Source organism: Pinus tabuliformis, chromosome J (assembly GCF_031772625.1).
Source record: "Pinus tabuliformis cultivar Carrire ecotype Pingquan chromosome J, CPIR1, whole genome shotgun sequence".
In the NCBI taxonomy this organism is placed as follows: domain Eukaryota; kingdom Viridiplantae; phylum Streptophyta; class Pinopsida; order Pinales; family Pinaceae; genus Pinus; species Pinus tabuliformis.
The window spans coordinates 28,365,943-28,387,349 of NC_142295.1; positions in this window are offsets into that span (position 1 = coordinate 28,365,943).

Genomic DNA, 21,407 nt, shown 5'->3' on the forward strand with positions numbered 1-21,407 from the left:
TTGTGTCAAAAATGCCATTTTGCCTTTCCAAAGCCTTAGCCATTGCCTTTGCCAATTTCCTTAGCCATAAACAACCAAATGAACACCCCTAGGATGTCCTACCCAACATTCGGCTTGGAATATGTGTCTCATTCATCAGTGGTTATTGTTTTTAACTTTTATTACATGAAATTTTCGCGACATTTGTTATAGAACCCTCCCCCTTGGGTGACACCGTCCTCGGTGTTCAATCACACATAGGCCTCAGAAACCCTATGAAAGAATGCATACTGCCCATAGAGCTTTAGAACACAGTGTGATGCAATATTTACACTAAGAGATCTGCTCAAGGGAAGAACATTATGACAACATGAAAACATACCGCATAGTGGAGCTTTATATCACAACTCATTACGATATTTACAATGATCATCCTGTTGAGTATCAATCCACATGAAAACATAACCTCATGATAAAATAACCACATGATATCATAATAAATGATAACATAACCATAATGGCATGACACCTATACCACATAGTGGAGCTTTATAACACAACTCGTTACGATCTTTACATCCATAAACGAGTGTACATATAGCAACATCATCAAAATATATTTACCAAAACATATGTCAAATCATATACCAAAACATATACTAAACACCATGTCTAAGCATATATCAAAACATCATATAGCATATATGAAACCATCATAAAATAAACATCAAACCGTCATAAAGAAAATACCAAACCACCATAAGCAAATACCAAACCACCATAAGCAAGTACCAAACCACCATATCAAGTTGATTTGCCTCAATCGGCAAACAAGGAAGGATACATGGCTGACATCTGATCTGCCATCTCCCATGTAGCGTCATTGGGCCCAAAGTGATTCCATTGCACTTTAACTTGCTCGATTGCTTGGTTTTGGAGCATGAGCACCTTTTTCTACAATATACACTGAGGCTTTGGTTGGAATTCTCCATCTGGTTCCACCTACAATACAAACCAGTCAATCATATGATCAACATCCTTAACATACTTCTTAAGCAAAGATACATGGAAAACATCGTGGACTTTCAATGTCGAAGGCAGTGCAGGTTGATAGCCTATTGGCCCAAACCTCTCAATGATACTGAAGGGTCCACAAAACCATGGTGCCAACTTGGAACATGAGCCAATCCACAAGGAGATCTTCTTCGGTTTGATCCACAAGTACACTTGTTCCCCGACCTAGAACTCCTTGAACAACCTATTCGTGTCTGCATAACTCTTCTGCCTATCTTGTGCTGCCCTTAGATTCTTCTTTATCACCTGCATCTCATGTTCCATGTCTGCCAACATATCTGGTCCAATCAATACTCTTCTAACAGGATCACTCCAACTGATGGGAGTGTTACAACTCTGCCCATACAATGCCTCAAAAGGACTCATCCTTAAATACTCTTTATAATCGTTGTGGTATGCAAACTCTACCAAAGGAAGATACTCTTCCCACTTCTGTTGTTGATGCATCACCTACATCCTCAACATATCCTCCAATATCTTGTTGACCATCTCTGTCTGTCCATTTGTCTGTGAATGATAAGTTGTGTTGAAGGCCAACTTTGTGCCCAAACCTACAAATAACTCCTTCCAAAACTTGGAAGTGAACTTCGCATCCCTGTCTGACACAATCTTCTTTGGAACACCATGTAGTCTAACCACATCTCGAATGAACACCTGTGCCACATTGCTAGCTGAGTACGTAGATTTCACTGGAATGAAGTGTGAAACCTTTGTTAACTTGTCCACAACGACCATGACAGAATCATGCTGCTTCATTGTCTTCGGCAAACCTGTAATGAAATCCATGGAAATGACCTCCCATCTCCATTTGGGAATCGCAATCGGATGTAACAGTCCACCTAGATTTTTACACTCTTCCTTCACTCGTTGGCAATCAAAACATCTAGCCACAAACTCTACTACATCCCTTTTCAAATTTAGCCAATAGCAATATCTCTTCACCGCTTTCAGTGTCTTTTGATAACTCGGGTGACCTGAATATGGTTTCGCATGAAACTCCCTCAAGATCACCTTCTTAAGTTCATTGTTATCTCATACATATATCCTGTCTCGAAACACAACCAATCCATATGCTATAAGGCGATAGTCCATGCCCTGTGCACTTGCACCTATACCTGTACCTATACCTATACTATCGCCTAGCTGCAACCTGTGCACAACCTCCATATACTTGACATCTTGTTGTCCTGCCTGCAAGATACTATCCTGTAAGTCTATCCCATAGGAGCTCATAGCTACCAAGTGATGTACCTGTATCCTTCTACTGAGAGCATCTTCCACCCTGTTCTCTTTACCTTTGATGTGCCTGATCTCAAAATAAAACTTGTTAATCGTGGCCAACCATCTAGCCTACCTGGCATTCAAATTCGACTAGTCAAACAAATACCTCAACCCAATGTGATCACTCATAAGCACAAATTGCCAGCCAAGAAGATAATGCCTCCACATCTTCAATACATGTATAATCACTGCTAACTCAAGATCAAGTGTCGGGTAGTTCTGCTCGTGCTTGTTTAATTATGGGACTCATAACATACCACCTGTCCATCTTGCATAAGGACTCCACCAAGCCCTCTCTTGCAAGCATATGTGCATACCACAAACTCTTTGTCTGGATCTGCAATCTGTAGTACTAGTGCATGTGTCAACAACTGCTTAAGTTTCTCAAAGTTAGCCTCACACTCATGTGTCCATTCAAACTTCTTACCTTTCCTCTGCAATGATGTGATAGGATAAGTAATCTGCGATAATCTCGTTATGAACCTCCTATAATAGTTTTCCAACCCCATGAAAGATCTCACCTCATCCACATTCTTAGGAGCTACCCACTAAATGATGGTCCTTATCTTCTCCATATCTATTGCAATTCCCTCCTTGAAGACAGTGTGCCCCAAGTAATGTACCTGAGTCTGAAAGAAACTACACTTGTTGAGCTTAGCATACAACTGATGCTCCCTCGACAATCTCAATATTACTGCTAAATGCTCGGCATGCTCTTCCTCATTTTTAGAATATACCAGTATATCATCAATGAACACAATAACAAATGTATCCAAATATGGACACAACACATTATTCATCAAACACATGAATGTAGCTGGAGCATGAGTTAAGCCAAATGGAACAACAACAAACACATAATGCTTGTACCTATTCCTGAACGTGGTCTTGTAAATGTCCCCCTCTTTGATGCATACCTGATGGTATCCGAATCTCAAGTCAATCTTTGAGAACATTGCTACTCCCTTCAGCTTATCGAACAAGTCATCAATCCTCGGCAAAGGATATATGTTCTTGATAGTAACTTTGTTCAACTGCCTATAGTCAATGCATAATCTGAGGGTACCATTTTTCTTCCTCACAAATAAGTTTGGTGCGCCCCAAGGTGATACACTTGGCCTAATGTATCCCTTGTCCAACATTTCCTTCAGCTACAATTTCAACTCAACCAACTTAAGTGTGCTCATCCTATAAGGTGCTTTAGATGCTGGAGTTTTCCCTGGCACTAACTCAATAGAAAATTCTACCTCCCTGTGAGGTGGCAACTTTGTAATGTCCTCAGGGAATACATCCTGAAATTACTGCAACACTGGGTATCTACTCAACACATCTGCATCCTCAACCTCCTTACCCTTATCGCTAGAAATGTGTACTAGAAATAGCTTGCACCCTTTTTTGTGACTACGCTTTGCTTGCATAGTTGTCACCATCCTAACTGATGTGGCTTTCTTCTTACCTTGCAAGACACCATTGTCATCAACACACTCAATAAATTTGTCATAGCAGTCTACCTTGGTTCTATGTAGATACAACCAATCCATGCCCAACAACATACTATATGATCCCAACGGTAACACATTCAAATGTGTTGTTATAGGCATACCATTTAAATCAAACATGCAAGCTCTTACCCAATGATGAACTCGCTTCTTTGTACCTGTAGCCAACTGCACTAACCAAGACTTTGCATGCAATTCCTTATTCAAACCACACTTATCCACCAAGTCAGGACTAACATATCTATAATTAGATCCAGGGTCAATCAAAATAGAAATAACTTGATCACAAAGCTTACCGTCCATCTCAATGATAGATGCCTGGTGTTCTACCTACCTGTTGTCCACTGCTGCATAGATACATGGAATACTCTGACCAATGTCCCCAACAGTATGCGCCTCATGTGCATTGTATATCTTAGGCCTACCTCCCGAATTTTGTGGACACTCTATCTTAAGGTGTTCCTTGCCACATGCCCAACACTCCAACCGACCAGTACCAACACCTCTATGTTGTTGTTGCGACTAATGTCCCCGTCTAGCCACATTAAATCTCTTTTGCAGTGCCATATTCTCTTTCTCATCTACATGTTGAGGCTTTGTCCTCTTAGGCTGCCATTTACCTTTACCTTTGTCCTTTCCTTTCCATCCATGCTGAGATTCATTCTTATGCTTTGGTTTCTCATAGAAATGCTTCAGTTTCCCAATAACTTCCTTAAGTTATCGAGGCTCATCATACTCAATCCTATCTCTAAATGCTAATGGAAAACCATTGACAAACCATTGAACTTTATCCTTATCATCAGTAAGATATTGTGCATACCTCAATAGATCCAGAAACTTGGTCGTGTACTCTTCATCCGTCATTGATCCCATCGTGCATACCTCAATAGCTCCAGAAACTTGGTCGTGTACTCTTCATCCGTCATTGATCCCATCTTTAACTCATAGAATTTTTTCGCCTTACTGTCCTAGTACCTTCCTGACACGTACTTCTTCCTCAAAAGCCTCTTGAATTCTTGCCAGCTCAAGTCATATGTCCCGATATATCTAACCCACTTAACATCTTCCCACCAGATGTCTGCTTTAACTTTCAAGTTGAAGATAGTTATTATGGCCTTCATGTTATCCGTGTAATCATGCAACTCAAAGAATTTGTTCATTCCAAGTATCCAAGCCTCTACATCTTCCATCTTCCTCAAGTCTCCATCAAAAGTAGGTGGTTTTGCTTTCTTGAAATCATCCGGCAAGTATCCCCTATCATTCCTTATATAAGGATGATAACAATGACGATCATGATTTCTATCAGAACCAAAACTATAATAGTACCTGTGTTCACCACCCCTCCTATCTGAAGTGTCCAACAACCTACCATCTCTCATTGTATCAGATCTATCCGACCTGTGTCTACCGGGAGATCTATTGTCATATGCTCCATTATTTTTGTCCTCATGTCCATGGCTAATCTGAAGTAGCCCTTGTCACTGCAAGTCCGACAAAATATGAAGAAGTATAGCATTCACCTATGCCTACTTCTCTTGTGTTTGTATGATCTGGTCATTATTCGCCTTACAATGCCTTATCTCTTCCTTCAAACTTATCAATGTAACTGCCAAATTTGAAGAGTTCCCAACACCATACTGCTCTTCGAATTCATAGGAATAGTCCTTGTAGTCAACCATCTTGCTAGCCATTTGATCTTTCTCTTCCTGCAATGCATAATATGTCAAATAAACCAACATACCTTCGTATAGATCGGGGAGGATACCTTGTTTGCAAGATCATCAAATTAGTGTGATACATGTATAACATAATCATAACAGCATATCGACATATGCAAGTAAATGTATCAACTCATAAACATCACTCTAACTAGGATCTAGTCAAAAATGCAAGGCCATATCAACAATGCATGTTATGACCTCATGCATGAAAACAACCATTACTCCATTATACACATTGCTACATGCAACTGACAATATGCATAAGCAATGCCTAGCCAACTACAAATACGCATAAACACATGTAATTGAACATAAGTGATCAAATCTTGTAATCAACCTACAAGACTCATACATATAATCAAGATATCCAAAATATAACCTAACATACAAGGATGTAAGTAGGCAACATAAAATCAACATGTAAGCAACAAATAACCATATACAGTCAGTCACATACTCATGTCAAATACTCTTCACGAATTCAACATCAAATTCTCCATGATAACCATACTACAACCCTAATCCAACGTCAAGCAATTGCAACAAGTATCTAAGTGAAAGAGACACACATGCAACTAACATGCGCATGGCTAACACATTCAACCCATCCAGTTTGAGAGTTGAACCATGCTCTGATAGCACTCTGTAACACCCTCCTCCCACATCCACCCCAAGTAACCATGCCAATCGGGGTAAAGATGAGAGGAGAGGCTACTATGATAAGATTCGACCTCCTAGGTGACCTTAAGGTAGTGGAATCGATGGAAAATCACACACAGTCATCCAACATCATCAACAGAACCCTCAAAAGACAAGCCAGCCACTCAGATAGCCTGTCCCTGGGTCCCATTGTTGTTCTGGACCTCTTAGGCCATAGTCACTCTCATGCTATGGGAAAGGGAGTAGACAAAGACATAAATTCGCTCTCATAGGCCTCCTTGCCAGCAATTGTAGACTTATACTGTCAGTTTTGTGCCAGCGACCCTAGGATTTAAGCCACTTTTTCAGGCCTAGAGCCCAGGCCACTGCCAAAATGGAATGAAAGCTCAGAATCAAGTAGAGGGAAACAATGAAGCAAAAGCAATAAACTCAACAAAACCTTAACCAGACCTCTACTAGCCATGACAGGCATTTCATCAAACATATCATCGACATGTAACCTATAGGTGTAAATAACAGAATTAAGTGTAGGGATCTCATACTTATCTAAGAATCGCTATGAACCATTGTTCCCTCATGCCATTTGTTGCATTATCCTCTATTAGGTCATAGACACATTATCCATTCATATACAAGTAAAAACATGTTGAGATCCATACATAGTTGTTGTCATAAATCGTGCATATAACTAGCATAATATGAACAGAAATACAATAAACATATCAGCCATCAAAATCCATATATACATCAGTACATTTTCACATGAAAATAAAGGGAATGAATCAATGTAATCAACCAACCAGAGATGGGACTACCATGTTCCACCCAACCATAGAATGGCTGAGCCAAATCTCTCTTCATCCATTCACCCTCGTGCCATATTCCAAGCATGAATGTGGGACTCAAACCAAAATAACTCAACCAGGGCATACTGAGGCTAAACCACCTCACCCTCATCAATAGAAACCAGGCTTTACCGTAATCCATCTCGGATCACTAGGCCAACACAATGAACACATCATAATCGTCTTTACCATGTTCTCCACCCAATCACTAGGCCAAACAAGCATGGATGCCACCAGATTTCTCCAACTACACTGTGAGGAATTTTCTTGTCTCGTATTCTCTCAGGATTTACCGCAATCCAAACCCAGATCACTAGGCCCTAAACCAAGACCCACTCTCCAGGCTTTACTGCATATCCCAAACCCGGGATTGTTGGAATTTCTAAGTCTAACTATTAGAAAACCTTCATGTACTTTTCTGATTTACTTCTGCCTACTTGTTCTAATTAATTAACAAGTTATTTACCATGTAAATACTGAAAATAAATACAATTACATGCTCAACACATTACAGATCATCAACTGAAGGAACCAAAACAAGCACACAAGTGACACTGTTTTTTTTAGACCAATGTCCCCAGAAAAACCCAATGCGGGAAAACCGGTGCAGCTATCTGAGGGTTTTATTTTTTGCAGCTTTTGAATACAATCTGGGTGCCACAACCGGCTCACCCAATAGATAATAATCTCGAAAGTAGTACCTCTCAGTCAGAGACAGATGTTCTGGCTGAAACCTAGGATAAACACTCCAACAGCTCCCAGCTCCAATCTACCCCATGAAAACCCCAACGTTAGCCCTTTCTGGTCCAGCATCACCCTAGATCACCCTACGTCAGCCTTTGGAGGCACTGCGTCAGCCCTTAGAGCCTTTGCGTCACCCATGTTGGCTCTCTGAGGCACTGCGCAGCTCCTAGCTGCCTCTGCGTGAGCCCTGGCTGGCTTTGCGTGAACATCTGGCTAGCTCTGCATCCCTCTCTCTCGGTTTCTGCACTGATCCTCCCGGTACTATCTCTACCTCTTTGCTTCTATATTCACTACCCCTCAACTACAACTCTGATCACTCCTTCGATTTCCTCAGCAAACCCTGCCCGAGAAAATTGAATTCTTGATCAACTCGGTGTGTTCTCCAAGTGACCCTCAATCCTCCTCTTATACTTTTCTCGTTGATAATTCAACGACCAAGATTAAGTCCCTAATCAACGGTGAAGATTAACTCTGGCTTGATCCATGAATTTTGGACCCTTCTAACACAGTTTTATATTAATTCACATTAATATTTTATTTTCCCTAAGTTTATACTTAGGGACTCCATTAAAAATATTAATTATTTTAATATCTCCCAAACTGTTTAGAATCTTCCCAAACCATTTCTGGGTATCGGAGATCTCATGTGCTTTATACTTTCCACCAATTTTCGTGGCTAGAGCACATCTGATGCTACCCCAAATCAACACTCCCTCTTAGCGAGGATTGTGCTCTAGTAATACTCCTCACTGAGTATCACCCTGATCATTCAGCATCGGTCCCTGTGCTGATGCTAAGCCTCCCTGCCCAACATCCTATGCATTGTTGCATCCTATATTGTTGCCTATGGCTCTGTTACTGCCACTGTTGCATCTGTACGACAACTCCCTCTATATTTGTGCTACTGCCCATGGCCCTGCCACTGCCACTACTGCATCTGCACTGCAACCCCTCTCATCATGTTGCATCGTGCTTCTCATAGCACTGTCACTGCTAACTGCTGCACTGCAACTCAGTTACTGAGAAGTAAGTAACTGATCTCCCAACTCTGACATCTCTGTCAGGCTAGAAACACTCCTGATGTTGAAGTTCCCTCTATCACTGACAAGTGCTCCCTCTCTGACCTTTGCACTACTGCAACAACTCTGTGCATCTCACACTGTTGTTTCACATTGTCCTAGGACTCTTGCATTGTAGCTCCCTATGTCGCTCCATATGCATTCGTCTCTACCGACATCCACCAGTCCTGCTACTCCTCTTCGGGGCTCTCGTAGCAATGTATAATGCAAGAAGCTGGGTACCTCGAGGATCCTGCCCCTCATCCCCTGTAGTCCATCTGACTACAGCTCGATGTGTACCCACTTCCTCTCAAGTGGTGTGTGAGAACTCATGGCACAGTCATCATTTCTCTCCACTTCTTTCTCCACCCTTGCTAGTGCAGCCTTAGTCTTAGAAGCCTCTCCCTTGCTCTTCTTCCTCGAACACTGGCTCGCATAGTGACCCAGTTCCCCACAGTGGAAGCATTTGACCTTGGAGAGGTCCTTCCTCTTTCATTTCTCCTGCTTTCCCTCAGATGCTAGGGTAGCATCCTCCTCTTCCTCCTTCTTGATTCTGATCCCCTTGTCACTGCTTTCCGCCTTGCTTAGCCTTATGATCTCTTCTTGGAAAAGAGTCGCCCACATTTCCTCCCAATCTGGAAGGGTCGCCCTGACCAGTATGCTCTGGACAAACACCTCCCAGTCTTCAGAGACTGCGTTCAAGGTTGTTCTCACCATCAATTCTTGATCCGGCGTGGCCCCTATGGAAGTCCGCTGATCCCGGATCTCCTTCAATCAACCGAGGAAGGTGTCGATCTATTCTCCCTTCTACATCTAGTATAATCGCAACTGATTTTCTAGTAGCATCCTTCTTTGCACAGAAGTATGCTAGTGCAATTTATTTAGGGCCTCCCACATCTCATTTGTCATGTCCTTTTCGGCAATATGTGGTACTACATGGTCCTTGACCCCATTAAGGATGATGATCTTGGCCCTCGCTATTGCCTCCTTGTACTTGTCGTTCTCAAATGGGTCAATTGGGATCTCTATCGTCTTCAAGGAAAAGTGCTTGACATGATTCCTGTCTAGAACAGACAAGATTCTGGCCTTCCAGACTACGAAGTTTGAGGCTCTATCCAATCTGTCCTGGTCTCTTACCTCATTCACTGCCATCTCGTTGCTTCTCTACTTCCCTTCTGGAAGTTCTCAGTGTGACTCCCTCTGAGCCTCGATTTCCCTCCTAGAAACCCTTCTGCCAATGTCGAGATGCCCCCACTCTGATCGTTAGTGCAGCTGCACCACTCATCCAGATTTCTTGGCTAGAAATCCTCAGTAGCAACTCCCTCTTCCTTGGTCTTGCCTTGTTAGGTATTGTTCTGACTAAAGTACCCCACCAGCTTCACTTTGCAACTTACCCACAACCTCCTAAGCCTTAGAAAACTAAAGGTCAGAGCTTCTAGGCTCTGCGCAATCCCAACACCAACAAAATCCGCACCTCCTCACCACGGGCGTCAATCCTTCCTGATTGAGAAAGATGACTGGGCATTGCGTAGGACGAGTCTACTCCCCTCTGCCATTGCATTGATCCTCTTCCTGGCTCAAACTTGATGACACAGGCAGTGCATCACCCCTTCCTTGCTGCTTCTCTGCTAGGAACAACTTCTGTCACTTGGGACAGCTATTTTCTATTGTTGTTGTTTTGCTCGGTTGATGTCCTCAGTTCTCCCATGATCTGAAACCATGCTCTAATACCATGTTGGAATTTCTAAGTCTAACTGTTAGAAACCCTTCATGTACTTTTATGATTTATTTCTGCCTACTTGTTCTGATTAATTAACAAGTTATTTACCATGTAAATATTGAAAATAAATACACCTACATGCTTAACACATTACATAACATCAACTGAAGGAACCAAAACAAGCACACAAGTGACACCCCAATGTGGGAAAACCGGTGCAACTATCTGAGGGTTTTATTATTATGCAGTTTCTAAATACAATCTGGTGCCAAAACCAGCTAACCCAACAGAGAATAATCTCGGTAGTAGTACCTCTCAGTCGGAGACAGATGTTCCAACTGAAACACCGAATAAACACTCCAACAACTCCCAGCTCCAATCTTCCCCACGAAAACCCCAGCGTCAGCCTCTAGGGACCGTGTTAGCCCTTTCTGGCCTAGCGTCACCCTATCTCACCTTGTGTTAGCCTCTGGAGGCACTGTGTCAGCCCTTAGAGCCTCTGCGTCACCCATGCTGCCTCTCTAAGGCACTGCTGATCTGAAAATGAGATCTTAAATCAATATTAAGGTATTACAGACTCATTTGCAGGAATGCCTATATTATTTAATGCAACAGATCGAAAATATTGTGAATAATATAGACAATGAACAATTATAAAACATAATAAACACACACATCAACACAGTGAGTAATCAAGAAGTTCACTAGACTTCCTGGCTACATCTCCTAGTCCAGCTTTCAGTGTCGACCTCTATATTATGTCTTCAAGAACGGAGTTTACAGGTGTGAGCTCAATCAAAGCCATAACACAACAACAGTGATATTACACAGGGATTTCACTCGAAAACCTTGAGTTTAAAGAGTGCATAGACTCTCCCTTTTAGTGCCTCTGATCAACTGTTCATAGCTGCGTTTTCTCTGACTCTCTGTCTCTAAGCAACTGCTTCTCTGTCTCTGTCATTGAGTGGTTTTTAAGCCCCTCAGCCCTGTCCGTTCACCTTCCTTTTCGGGCTTTCTACCTATCGGCCTTTGTCCCTTTGTCTCCCTGCCTAGCATTAAACACTCATTGCAAAACGCTTAAGGCACATAGGCAGTCATTCACAAATGGAAATATCTTGGGCACGGGTGAAAATCCCCTGAAATTACACTTCTCTATTTACATAGAGAAATACCAGGAAAACACTAAAAACACAGGAAATCCTGACCGAAATGCCAAAGCCGGACTTCAAACGATATAAAGTCCGCCCCATAATCCTTTCGGGTCCGTGCTTGATCACTATCGCAAGTCCACCGTTGATCCACGATCTCCCAATCCAACGGCTGACAGCCATTTCGGGTGGCCTATGTGCACGGAGATTACCCACCCAAAAAATTGGTTTTCTCTCTCCTGTGGCGTGCTACGTGTCGGCCAGTGTATGGGATCAGGCGCAGCCTATCCAATACCACTTACCGCCTGAAGTCCGCCCGAAATACCATTTACCTCTGAACTTAAATAACATAAGGTCGCGTTTATAAACCTTTTAGGTCTGCCATTTTATCGCAATATCGCATTGTATGTGGCCAAACATCAATACAAGGGGAAATACAAAGAAATCTACAAAAACCGGACTTCAAATCCGACCTATAATCCTTGTCGGGTCCGGGTCTATCGCATGTCGCATATCGCGGGTCTTTGTATTGTTTCCAGTCCACTCACCGATCGCCAGTCGTCAATATCGGCGTATTGCATTCGACCCTTCGCAATGCCACGGCCATGGTCCATTCCCATATATTGTTGTGATGCGATATTGCGATGTGGTAATCGCAAGTCGCATATCGCATGGTCTTCGGTAAGTCCTTCCCTTTTAAATCTGCGATGCAATATACGTGGTCTCCGTCGTTGATCAACGCGCCAATTTGGCGGTCCACATTATATCACTGGATCGTAGTTGCAACTCACTCAGGGTTAGCGCCGATATGCCTTGCTGACCTCCGCCGATGTGATATCGTCGATTTGACCTAGACCATTGATTTGTCCAATCCGACAGCTCTTGTGCAAGGTTACTTCAACCTTCGCTTAGCTCTGTTTTCCGTCTTTCTTCTTGGTTTTTCTTTTGCGATAGTGTTTTCCGATAATATGTATATGAAGACTTAGAGGTTTCAAGATCCATTTTGGATCATGCCTTCCCACTGAAAAGCTTTTGGACCACCAAAAGTTGGTTTTTAGGCATCGATCAAGTGAGGATACAACTCCCTCACTTGTCCAATTTCTATCCATCGTGCCTTGCTTGGATTTGAACCTTTGAGCCCTACTCTCAGGTACTCAACATCCCCTCGACGCGTAGTTCTCACCTTCCTGTCCAGAACTGTGTCCTCCTGTAACTCATTGAGATACTCAGGCAACAAATCCCCAATAGAAGGCAACTGACTTTTCTCTTCAGGATCTTCAATCAATGAAGGTTCATACAATCTCAAGTTTTCTACATTAACGATTGAATAGATCTGTATATAAGCTGGCAAATCAAGGCGAAAATCATTCTCACCAATTTTATCAAGTATCTTGAAAGGTCCATACTTTATTTTTTTTAGCTTCTTACCTTCACCTTGCATTCTGTCTTTGTTGATGTACAGCCAGACTTGATCACCAACTTGAAAACTATGCTCAACTCGATGCTTGTCATGTCTTGCCTTGTACTTGGCTTGACTTCTTTCCAGTTGTTCCTATACTGCCTGGTGAATTTCCTAGATTTGTTCAATGAACTTGGTTGCTTTGTCCACATCATTGTGTCCATCAACTGATATGTCTTTACCAAAGACAAAATCCAAGGGAGACTTTGGTATAAAACCAAAACAAGTCTCAAAAGGATATCTCTGAGTAGAAGAGTGCTTGGCACGATTGTAAGCATGTTGCACATAACACAAATGCTCATCCCAAAGCTTGGGATGCTTGCTGCAATAGCCTCTTCATTGTCTTGTTGACCACTTTTCTCTAACCATCTATTTGTGGATGAAATGTTGTGCTCTTCTTCAATCTGGTGTCCATCAACTCCCATAGATTTGACCAAAACTGCCCAACAAATCGAGAATCTCGATCAGATACAATAGAAGTGGGTAACCCAAAATGAACCCATACATACTGAAAGAACAACTTTGTTGTTTGTTCAGTTGTAACCTGCTTGTTACAAGGTATCAAAATACACATTTTACTTAACCTATCCACAACAACATACAAATAATCATGACCTTTTCTAGATTTTAGCAATCCCCCAACAAAATCCATGGAAACACTTTCCCAAGGACGAGAAGGAATTGGAAGTGGAGTGTACAAGCCTAATTTCTGATTATTTGGTTTGCTTGTAGCACACATTGTACATCCTTTGATATATTTAGAAACTGTCTCATGCATTCTTGGCCAATAACAAAACCTTTGCAATTGTGCAACTGTTTTAATTACACCAAAATGACCTGATATGAGAGAAGTATGTGCTTATCGAATTATGTTAACTCTTTCAGTTTATGGAATGAATAACTTTCCCAAATGATATAAGATTTGGTCCTTTACATAATAATCCAATTCTTCTACTTGCTTGCCATGAATTAAAGTTGCATATACATCTTTAAAATCTACATCTTGAGCATATTGTTCAATGTAACTTGCATGCATTACTGAGTTATGCTTAAGTATAGTAGATGCATTTATGATTGGTCTTGATAACATGTCTGCAACCTTATTGTGTATGCCCTTTTTATATCTGATGACAAGATGAAATTGTTGTAGAAAACCCATCCATCTATAATGTCTTGATTGCTGCAATTTAGTTTGTGAGTGCAAATATTGAAGTGGTTGATGATCTGTATGTATGATTGTTTCTTTACCCATTAGGTAATGTTTCCACTTTTTCACACTTTGTACTAATGCATACAATTCTTTATCATATGTGGGATAATTAACTACTGCAAAGTAAATGTCTCATAATGATAGCATATGGGTTTTCCGTGTTGCATCAACACTGCTCCCATGGCATAGTCACTAGCATTTGTCTCAATCTCAAATGGATGTTGAAGATCTAGCAGTTCTAGTATTGGTGTTGTATTGATTTTCTCTTTTAAGGTGTCGAAGGCTTTCTGTTGTTTGCCTCCCCACTTAAACACCTGTTTCAATCCTGTTAAAGCATGTAATGGAGCTGCAATCAAGGAAAAGTTAGCAATAAACTTTCTCCACTATTGTGCTGCCCCAAGGAAACTCCTAACCTCTGCCCCTAGGAAACTCCTAACCTCTGTAGCAGATTTGGGTTTAGGCCAATTCACAATGACTTCAACCTTAGAGGGATCTATATTCAATTCACCACCCCCTACAATATAACCCAAATAGTTTAAAGATTTTCTGCCAAATTCACATTTTGACAGTTTTACATAGAAATTTTCTCTTTTTAAAACATCTAAAGTCTGCTTTACATGCTTTACATGGTCTTCCCATGTCTTACTAAAAACAAGAATGTCATCTAAATAAACAATTACAAATTCATCAATAAATGGTTTGAATAGATCATTCATAACTCTCATAAATGTAGCAGGAGCATTATTTAAGCCAAAAGGCATAACCAACCATTCATACAGTCCTTGCTTTGTCTTGAAAGCAGTCTTCCATGCATCCTGTTCTGCAACTCTGACTTGATGATAACCACTTCGCAATTCTAACTTAGTAAAGTAAACTGATTCTTTCAATTGATCTAATAAATCATCAATACGAGGAAGAGGATAATGATTCTTGATCGTTATTTTATTTAGTGCTCTATAATCAATGCACATTCTCCACGAACCATCTTTCTTTCTCACTAGCACGATTGGAGATCCACATGGTGATGTGCTTGGTTGTATAAACCCTTTATCAAGCAACTCCTGTACCTGCTTCTTTATCTCTGCATTCTCTAAAGTTGACAACCTGTACATTCCAATGTTAGATAATGGAGCATCTTGCTGCAAATAAATATCATGTACTATTTCTCGCTTGGGTGGTAGACCTTTTGGTTCTTGAAACAGAACATCATACTCTGAAACAACTTTAACTAAATCAGCTTTCTGTTTAGAATCACAGCCTTCATATGCATTGGATTTTTTAGGATCCTTTGCCTTTACAACCATTAGTAAAAATTTCTTACTTGAATTCACAATTCTTTTCATCTGTCCTGAGTTTACGAGAGAATAGTTATCTTTGAGTTTATGAGCTCTTACAGTATATTCAATTCCATCTTTAGTGAGTTGATACTTATTCTCAGCTCTATAGAAAATAGCTTTCCTATCATACATGTATGGACTTCCCAAAACAAGACCACATATATCCAATGGAACTATATCTAACTCAACCTCATCTACAAATGTCAATCCAATAGCAAACCTAAGTTTACATTGTCTCGTTACTTTTAGCTTTTTTTTATCACACACCCAACCTAATGGATATGGCTTCTCATGAGGTTTTGTTTCTAATCCCAACTTCTTTACAATTGTTTCAGAAAACAAATTTATTTGTGATCCACTATCAAACAAAGTATCAATCTTATTGTGCTTGGAAATTACTATAATACGAAAAAGCTCATTTCTTTCCCTCTCATTATTTTCATTATCAACAGATTGTGCAGAATTACTTGTGGATGCTTCAGAATCTTTACCTTTAATACCTATGGTTGTAACTGTTGTTTCATTGCCTGAATCTGATCCCAAGTCCTTCTGAATAGCAGCAGCATTCTTCTTCTTCTTTCCACTGAACTTCTTAGGTTTCAGTTTTGGATGCAAAGACCAGCAGTGTGCCTCATCGTGTCTTTCTTTCTTGCAATGAATGCATGAAGGTTTATCCTTTTATATAGTGTTTGCTTTCCTCTCCGTCCATTTCAGTTTCTTCTTTTCCTTACTCTTGCTTATAGAATATTTAGATGATCCCCCAACCTCTGGGTTTACATTCTTACCTCTAGCTTCTAGATGTGTGGCTTGAACTGATACATCATCTAAGCTAGTGGGATTAAACATGAGAATAGTATGCTTTAAATAGCTATGAAGACCACCTATATACTTCAATAAAGTCTCAAGTGAGTCTAATGATATACCTAGAGTTAAATCTCTCTTTCTGAATTCCTGAGTATAACTCTGTACACTCTGACCCTTCAATTGACGAAGAGTTTGCCAACTCATCATTGCCTGTTGCATGTAAGCTAAAGGATAGAATTTATTTTTGATAGCAGAAACAAATTCATTCCAGGTAGAAATGATTTTACCATGTTTTTGCAGATCAGCTTGTGTCTTGCCTTCCCACCATACTAGTGCAGTTCCTCCAAGTCGAAGGCTAGCCAGCTGAATCTTCTTCCTTTCTGAATCAACGTTCTGTACCCTGCAATATACATCAATTTGTCTTATCCAATTATCTAGCTTTTCTGCATTGAGTTCTCCATCATAAATTGGAAAATCAAACTTCACATCTAATTTGATTAAGGAGGTTTTCTTCTTCTTCTTAGAAGAGCTAGAAAATGAGGAGGAGGATGAAGGTGATGATGGAGGAGATGGTAGAGGAGGCGTTCCTCCTTTTCCTTTGCCTTCTAGAGAGGCAACTAGAAAAGGTTCCTCTGCTCCTTTGTCTGGTTTAGGTGTTGAAGTGCTTCCACCTCAACCCTTCTTAAATTCAAATACATCTCTTCCACCATGGCTTGGAGTGTCTTAAAACTTTCTATAAATTGAGATTTTGATCCCAATGGAGCTTCTTCTACCATTCTCCTCTGAGAATAGACTCTTCCAATCTCTGGATTAGCCTCAACAATTTCTCCTTCTCCTAGATTGAGCTTTAATCTAGTTAGCATTCAAAATCCAACACAAGCTTGTCTAACCTTAACAAAACCAAATGCTTTGATACCACTTGATCTGAAAATGAGATCTTAAATCAATATTAAGGTATTACAGACTCATGTACAGGAATGCCTATATTATTTAGTGCAACAGATCGAAAAGATTGTGAATAATATAGACAATGAACAGTTATAAAACATAATAAACACACAAATCAACACAGTGAGTAATCAAGGAGTTCACCAAACTTTTTGGCTACGTCTCATGGTCCAGCTTTCAGTGTCGACCTCTATATTATGTCTTCAAGAACGTAGTTTACAGGTGTGAGCTCAACCAGAGCCATAACACAACAATATTGATATTACACTGGGATTTCACTCGAAAACCTCTAGTTTAAAGAGTACAGAGACTCTCCCTCTTAGTGCCTCTGATCAACTATTCGTAGCTGTGTTTTCTCTGACTCTCTGTCTCTAAGCAACTACTTGTTTGTCTCTGTCTTTGTCATTGAGTGGTTTTTAAGTCCCTCGGCCCTGTCCGTTCACCTTCCTTTTCGAGCTCTCTGCCTCCCGGCCTTTGTCCCTTCATCTCCCTGCCAAGCGTTAAACACTCATTGCAAAATGCTTAAGGCACATAGGTAGTCGTTCACAAATGGAAAGATCTTGGGCACGGGTGAAAATCCCCTGAAATTACACTTCTCTGTTTACACAGAGAAATACCGGGAAAACACAGGAAATCTCGATCGAAACACCAAATTCGGACTTCAAACGACATAAAGTCTGCCTCATAATCCTTTCGGGTCTTCGCTTGATCGCTATCGCAAGTCCACCGTTGATCCACAATCTCCCAATCCAACGCCTAACAATCATTTCGGGTGGCCTATGTGCACGGAGATTACCCGCCCGAAAAAGTAGTTTTCTCTCTCCTGCGGCATGCTACGTGTCGGCCAGTGTATGGGATCGGGTGGAGCCTCTCCAATACCACTTACCGCCTGAAGTCCGCCCAAAATACCATTTACCTCGGAACTTAAATAACATAAGGCCGCATTTATAAACCTTTCGGGTCTGCTATTTTATCGCAATATTGCATTGTATGTGGCCAAACATCAATACATGGGGAAATACAAAGAAATCCGCAAAAACCGGACTTCAAATATATTTAAATCCGACCTATAATCCTTATCGGGTTCGGGTCTATCGCATATCGCGGGTCTTTGTATTGTTTCTAGTCCACTCGTCGATCGCTGATCGCCGATATCGGCGTATTGCATATCGTCCCTTCGCAATGCCACGGGCCATGGTCCATTCCCATATATTGTTGCGATGCGATAATCACAAATCGCATATCGCATGATCTTCGGTAACTCCTTCCCTTTTAAATTTGAGATGCAATATACGTGGTCTTCGTCGTTGATCTGCACGTCGATCCAACGGTCCACATTATCTCGCTGTATCACAGTCGCAACTCACTCAGGGTTAGCGCTGATATGCCCCACTGACCTCCACCGATGCGATATCACCGATTTGATTTGGACCGTTGATCTGTTCGATCTGACGGCTCTTGTGCAACGTTACTTCAACCTTCTCTTAGCTCTGTTTTCCATCTTTCTTCTTGGTTTTTCTTCTACGATAGTGTTTTCTGATAATACGTATATGAAGACTTAGAGGTTTCAAGATGCATTTTGGATCAACTGTGCAGCTCCTGGCTGCCTTTGCGTGAGACCTGGCTGGCTCTATGTGAACCTCTGGCTGGCTCTGCGTCCCTCTCTCCCGGCTTCTGCATTGATCCTCCCAGTACTATCTCTGCCTCTCTGCTTCTATATTCACTGCCCCTCAGCTGCAATTCTGATCACTCCTTCGATTTCCTCAGCAAACCCTACCCCAGAAAATCGAATTCTTGATCAACTCGATGTGTTCTGCAAGTGACCCTCAAGCCTCCTCTTATACTCTTCTCTTTAACAATTCAACGGCCGAGATTAAGTCCCTAATCAATGGCTAAGATTAACTCTAGCTTGATCCATGACTTTTGGACCCTTCTAACACATTTTTATATTAATTCACATTAATATTTTATTTTCCCTAAGTTTATACTTAGGGACTCCATTAAAAATATTAATTATTTTAATATCTCCAAACTATTTAGAATGTGCCCAAACCATTTCTATGTATTGGAGATCTCATGTGCTTTAGCCTCTCCAGGCAATTTTCATGGCTAGAGCACATCCGATGCTACCCCAAATCAACAGGGATCACTAGGCCCAATGGAGAGCAAACCACCTCTAGGCTTTACCGTATATCCTGCTATTCACCGTCTAGGATTCCTAGGCCCATTGAGCAACACAATCCTGGCTTTACGACAACCCACAATCTGGCCAAGGGTCACTAGGCTAGTGGCTTTACCGTGATCCACATTCTTGTTCAGGGACCACTAGGCCATGTGCTCTATCATTCGAAGATCCACCCCACGCAACTTCGAATCCATTTGGCAATCCAACTCAACCAAATATGAGAACCCCATCACACCATGGTTATCCATAAATGGCAAGGCTAGGCTGAAAAATATTGTCACACCTAGCAAAACCCATGCCATGATAGAAAAGAACCACATGTAATACCATGCATGCCAAAACTATCAAGGAAAATACACATGCAAGTCGATACCTGCAATAAAGCCTGATGTAGCTTCTTGATCCTGCCTTTCCCTGCTTGATCCTTGCTTCCTCTTGCCTTCTTTGCCTTTCTTGCTCCAATACCAAAGTGCTCCAAGAAAACTCTAAGTATCCAAGAGTATGAGAGAGAGAGAATAATGAAAGCGCTCCAATACTAAACTAACAAAAGGTTACCAACTGATCCTCAAAAGAATTTTTATGAATGAGGCCTCAATTTTCTTCATTTTCCATTATTTTCCTTCATTTTCCTTCTCACATGCATTTTGTGACCTTTCACCTCCCTTTTCTCCTAATTTCCATTATTTTCATAAATAATTGTGCCAAAAATGCCATTTTGCCTTTCCAAAGCCTTAGCCATTTCCTCTGCCAATTTCCTTAGCCATAACAACCAAATGAATACCCCCTAGGATGTCCTACCCAACATTCGGCTTGGAATAAGTGTCCAATTCATCCTAGTTATTGTTTTTAACTTTTATTACATGGAATTTTCACCAGGGTTGTTAGAATTTGGTCAGCCTATGTGTTGATGTCTAGATCCTGAAGTAAGGAGGGTGGAATTGGTCATGGAGCTCTGACCTTGGATATGCACCTAGATCCCTAGGTTGGTGGTAGAGCTTAAAATCCTGATGTTACCTATAGTGGCTAAAGCTTGAGACCATCTTAGTCCCACCCGATTAGAGTACCCTGGTCAGGTATCTAATCTGTAGCACTGCGTGTGCCAGAACTCTTCATAGTTCATATCATTTTGAGATCTTCCATGTACCTCTATGTGTATGTAATAATGAATACCTCCCTAGTTAAGAGGGAGTGTTGAAGAATGTAACTAGTGTTGGTCTTCATTATTGAATTCGATTCATGTATATATCAAAAGAAATAAAATGAAATTTGTTTTTTATTGATTTATTAAAGCATGAGTTTCAGGCTTGGGTCAATGGTCAATAAGTCAAAGCACACATTGAGTGCTCTAGGATTTTTGTTGAGTCAAAGTCAAATAACTTATGTAAGAAACCCTTATTGGGTTCATGATGTCAAAGAAAGTAATTTATTTCGTCATGTCAAACCCTCCATCTATCAAGTTGGCCTCAAGCTCCTATAAATCGGCTACAACTTCATATTTTATAAGTAGGATTACTTATTATTCATATCAGCTCAAAGCATAGTAGAAAACCACCATATATACCCAAGTGAACTTGACCAAATGGAATAAAAATTATGAAGTTTGGACATAATTGCAGGGCAATGAAGTTAGCAAATTTGAATTATCTACAAGACCGAAATATTGGGTGACTACAAGACCGAGGCATTGTATTACTACATGATGGAATTTGTATTGCAGAATAAAGGTTGAATTGTA